The following is a 5,378-nucleotide window of genomic DNA, read 5'->3' on the forward strand; positions in this document are numbered from 1 at the left end:
GCCACCCGGGGAGGTGACACAGCTGTCCCTGGGGGTCACCCGGGGGGGAGCAGGCTCGGGGACAAAAATGGCCTCAAAGAGCCTTAAAATCAGTGGCAGTGAGGAACAGCCCCCCTGGGGACAGGGCTGGGGGCACAGAGGGGGTTTGGGGGCTCAGGGTGTCCCCTTGGTCCCCCCAGTCCCTGCAGGAGCAGGATGGGGACCTGGGGGGGACACTGGGCAGGGCAAAAGCTCTTCCCAACCTCCAGGCTCAGGTTGGCCATGGGGGTCTGGGAACATCCCTGCCCAGGGGTCTCTCTGCTCTTTCCTGCACCCCGATCCCTCCCCACATCCCATCCCATGGGCTTCCTGCTCTTCCAGAGGGGATCCAACCCCCCTGAGCTGCCTCACAGCAGCGAAAAGCCTGGAAACCACAGTGATGGCACACGGGAAAATCCTGCTGGGAGTGAGGGAACCCCAATACAGGGGCTCTGGGGTGCCCCAGACCCCCCTGGACAGGACCCCGTGGAAGGCTCAGGGTGAGCACTGCAGGAAATCAGGAGGATGGGGGCCCGATCCCGTTGGGTTATCCCCAAAATCCCAGCACTGGAGCGGCTGCAGGGCAGATCAGCAGGGCTGGGGCCCTTCTTCCCGGGAAGAGGTTTGGCCGGGAGGTTGTAACTCTGGGAGGGAAGGGAACGCCAGGAAGGACTGAACTTGTGCTGGGAATCCAGAGCTGGGAAAAGCAGGGATCCGTCGTGGGCGGAGCAGTGTGAGCGGGGCCGGGGGTGCCGGCGGGAGTTGGCAGCGTGTGTTCATCCCGAAGTAGCACTTAGTGAGTGAGTTTTGCTCAGTTTTAAGTAACACAGACGATTCCCGGAGGTGATTTTTCCCTACTTTCCTGGGTGCGGGTCGTGCGGTGAGGTGGGGGCTTTTCCAGTGGTGGGAAATCCTGCTGCTCTTCCTCGGGGGGGGGGGCGGACACGGGATGGGAGCACCAGGAGAAGGGGAGGAAGCGGTTCTTCAGCCCAAGGAGAGGAAGATTACAATCCAGGAAGGAGAAACCTTGGCTTCTCCTTTGGGAAGAGCAATCCCCCGCCTTCATCTCGGCCCCATTCTCCTGGTGAAGCAACAGGCAGTTTTCCCTGGGGATGAAGCCAACGCCATTCCAGCAGAGCTTGAAACAGAAGGTGAAGATAATAACCACAGAACACCCTTTTCTTCCTCAAATCAAGCGGATCCGGGCTCTGGTGGGAAAATCCAACTCTCGGCCCATGGTGGGAAGGGGCCGGAGCCCAGGAGGGAGAGGGGGAGGGAGGTGCAGCGGGAATTTCCCCAGGTGGGGACCACAGTCTCTCTAAGCTCGGTGACCGCCTCCGGGAGCGGGTGACAAGGGGGACGAGGTGCCTCGTGCCAGGAGGACCCGGAAAACAGCCGGATTCCGGGGGTTTGGGGCTGGGCCTCGGCCAGACGCACGAGGCAGGAGCCGTCCCCCCACCCTGGGGGATCCCAGGGATGGCCACCACCGCCAGCGAGGCCTCCGGGGAGACTCAAGATTCGATCTTTTCCTTCTTTTTGCCTTTTTTCAGGAAAGACGGGGTCCGGAATTTCTTCTTCTTCTTGGAGGGTGATTTGGAGGGTGAACCGTCGGGGGAGACGGGGGTGCTGGTCACCGTCTCCTTCTCCTTGGGGACATCCTGGTCGGCGTTGGGGGCTGTCCGCTCCGTCCCCCCTTTTCCCAGGTTTTCCTCGGTGCTTTGCTCCTCGTCCTTCCCGTTCACCACTGCCGGCGGCTCCTTCTTGGTGGTGGAATCGGCCGGGGCTTGGCCGCCATCCACCTTCTTGTCACCTTGGGAGGGGAGAGGGGACAGGGAATTGGGGTGGCAGTGCCCGTGCTGTTGGGGTTTGATCCCCCTGTCACCAGTGGGGCCTGGGCAGGAGCAGGATTTGGCCTCCAGGGGTGGAGAACATTGGGATTTGATCCCGTCCTGCCGCAGGTGCCGCTCCCCTGAACCTCCCCCCTCCCTGCGGGACAAGCGATGTGGGATGGAGAGCTGGGAAGAGGCAGTGGGAAAAGCAGGAAGCAAACAAGGAGGGATTTCCCAGTGGATTTCCTAAGGGATTTCCTTCCTTGGGGATCCCTGAGTGGGCCACGGAGAGCAAAGTTCCCCCCGAGCCCGTGTCCCTCCTCCAGGATGGCCTCTCCGTACTTACTACGGCACCAGGGATTCAGGGATAACTCCTTGGGTGACAGGCACACGGGGAGGAAAGAGAAAGGAGACATTGTGGAGACAGACAGACAGACAGACACCACAAGACACCATGGCAGAGCCAGCAGCCCCGAGCCCCGACACCCGCGGCCGACCGGAATGACGGGAATGTTGCACCCGCCGGAGTGTGGGGATGGGGGACAGGGGTGTCCCTGCACCCCACAAAGCCACCAGCGGACACTCGTGTCCTCCTGCCACGAATTCCCACCGGGGCTCGGCCCCTCCGGAGCAGGGACCCCCCAGGACAGGCAGAGGGACACGGGGGCACATCGAGCTGTGTCTCAGCGTGGTTTGGCCTCAGCCCCCTCATCCCCCCACTCCATCTGCTCAGGGGGGCCCCGCCCCTGGGTTTGGAGTGCTCGTCACCCCACTCACCCTCCGTGGGCTCCGCAGGCACCGGGGGCTCCGGGGCGGAGCCGGGGGGTGCTTTGGGCGGGGGGGGCCTCGCTCTCCTCGGCCGCTGCGTCCTTCTCACCTGCCATGGAGAGACACGTTGGCCACGGGGGAGATGGGGGGATTTTGGGGTGCCCTGGGTGCCACCCAGGGGGAGATGGGAGGATTTTGAGGTGCCTCTCCTACCCTGCAGCCGCTTCTTCCTCTCCACTTCCTGCCTGTACTCCTCCAGCTCCTGGTCCGTGAGTTGGCTGAAGGGGTTGGGGGGGCTCCGGCTCGGGGGGAGCCTCTTCCCGGGAGCCCTCCTTGGCCTCCGCATCCCCCAGGTGGCTCTCGGTGGACTGGAACAGACCCCCCCCAGTGAGGTCAGTCCCCCTGGAACAGTGTCACCCCCTCCAGAGTGGTGTCACCCCCTCCACAGCAGTGTCACCCCTCTGGAGTGGTGTCACCCCCTTCACCAGTGGAATGCTGGAGAGGGAAGGGCTGGTGGTCTGAGGAGGGGGATGTGTGGGGACACGGGGCTGGGGACTTTGGGTGACATTGGGTGACACGGGGTGATATGGGGCTGGAGGTGCAGGGCTGGGGACACAGTGTGGCATGAGGTGACACAGTGCCATGTATGGGACTGTGGCTGGTCTTGGCGACAGCACTGGTCAGCAGCTGTGACTGGGGATTTGGAGTGACAAGGGGTTGGGGAAACAGGGTGACACAGGGCTGGGGACACAGGGTCACATGTGCTGGGGACACAAGGTGACATGGGGCTGGGGACACAGGGTGACACAGGGGGACACAAAGTGACACAAGGTGACACAGGGGGACACAGGGGGACACAAGGTGACATGGGGCTGGAGACACAGGGGGACACAAAGTGACACAAGGTGACACAAGGTGACACAGGGGGACACAGGGGGACACGGTGCCTACGGGGCTGCGGCTGCTCTCGGCGATGACACTGGCCAGCAGCTGTGACTGGGGCCCGGCCGACTTCACATCTTGGCGGTTTTGCTCCCGAATCTGAGGGTAAGGACAGGGGTGAATCCCCCCGAGGACAGGGGTGAATCCCCCCAAGGACAGGGGTGAATCCCCCCGAGGACAAGGATGGATTCCCCCGAGGACAGGGGTGAATCCCCCCCGTGCCCCCATCCCAGCCCGGGCCCCGCGGGGCCGCACCTTGTTGCGCATCTCCAGCACCTCCTGCGGGTCTGTGTAGAGGGGCACGAACTGGTTTGGGTTCTCGATGCGAATGGGGGTCCCACTGCTGCCCTTCTCCACCTCGTCCGCTCGCAGCCACTGCAGCAGCAGGGAGGGAACCCCAGAAAAGGTGTGTTGGGAAGGGGGAGACCCCAATAACAGAAAAGAGACCTCGATAATAGAGGGGAGACACAAGAAGTGCAGGGAGACCCTAATAAATGCAACTTGTGTAGGGGGGAGACCCCAGTGTAGAGGGGAGACACAGTAAATGCACCTTGTACAGGGGGAGACCCTGACACATGCACCTTACATAGAGGAAAGACCCCAGTAGTAGAGGGGAGACCCCAATAAATGCATTTTACATAGAGGGGAGATCCTGATAAATGTGGGAAGACCCCAACAAATGCACCTTGTGTAGGGGGGAGACCCTGATAATAGAGGGGAGACTCCAATAAATGCAGAGAGACCCAAATAAACTCAACTTACATAGAAGGGAGATGCCAATAAATGTGAGAAGACCACAATAAACTCATTTTACATAGAGGGGAGATCCCAAGAAATGCATTTTGCATAAAGGGGAGACTCCAGTAATAGAGGGCAGACCCCCACAAAGCCAATGGCTCTCAGTCCCCGGGAATGGGGTGGTGGGATTTCAAGCTAACCATTATTACCAGCTGAGGGTGGATCCCTGGGCCTTGCAACTTTTAGCGGGATCACTAACATCCCAGCTACCCCTACCGGGGATCCCCCAAACCCCACCCATCACCATTCTCGGGACAAACACCTTCCCAAATGTCCCCCACGGCCCCGTGCAGCCGCGTCTGTCCCTCACCGTGGTCTTTGTCCTCTGGCCGCCGGCGCTGCCCTGCGGCTCCTCGGCCAGGCTGACCCTGGTGTAGGTGTTGGGGGTGTTGAGCCACCTCGTCTTCTCCTTCTGCTGCTTCTGGGCGTGCTGGCGCAGCGCGGGGGTCCCGGCGGGCTCCTCCTCGAACACGAAGGCCGTCACGGTGGCCGGGATGAGCACGTCGCTCTTGGGCTTGCTCTTCTCCTGCACGAAGGGGTAGCGGTACGTGTAGCCTGTGCGGTACCCCTGGGGAGAGAGAGAGGGGAGGCATCAAGGCAGGGGTGACAAAGAGGCGTCTGAGAGCGGTTCGGGGGGCCGGGGGGGGTTGGTGGGTTTGGGTGCTCACCAGGTTGTCCAACATCCTCATGAGGGCCTCGAACTCGTGCTCGCCCAGGCGGCTCTTGTGCAGGGGCCCGAAGGTGGTGCCGGCGCGGCGCAGGGCGCCAGGGCCGTGGGGCACCCGCTGCTTCGCCCCCTCCAGCACGATCAGGTTCTCAGCACCCCCTGCACTCGCCAGCGCCGACACCTGCCCAGGGAGAGGGGCAGGGTGAGGGCAGGGGGCACAGGGGGCAGCCCCAGCCCTGCCCACGGCCCCTGTGCTGGGCACTGCGGGGGCTGAGACCGCACACAGCTCAGTGCATGGACCCAGAACACTGCACCGACTGCAGAGACCTGGCACAGCTCAGTGCATGGACCCAGAA

General features: G+C 62.4%; 1 pseudogene; it reads right to left on the reverse strand.

Moving 5' to 3' along the window:
- Positions 1–819: 819 nt before the first annotated feature.
- On the reverse strand, positions 820–5,203 carry LOC113962569 (annotated as a pseudogene).
- Positions 5,204–5,378: the final 175 nt, after the last annotated feature.

The sequence above is a fragment of the Neopelma chrysocephalum genome, unplaced genomic scaffold (genome assembly GCF_003984885.1).
Source record: "Neopelma chrysocephalum unplaced genomic scaffold, ASM398488v2 Primary Assembly neopelma1_182691, whole genome shotgun sequence".
NCBI lineage: Eukaryota > Metazoa > Chordata > Aves > Passeriformes > Pipridae > Neopelma > Neopelma chrysocephalum.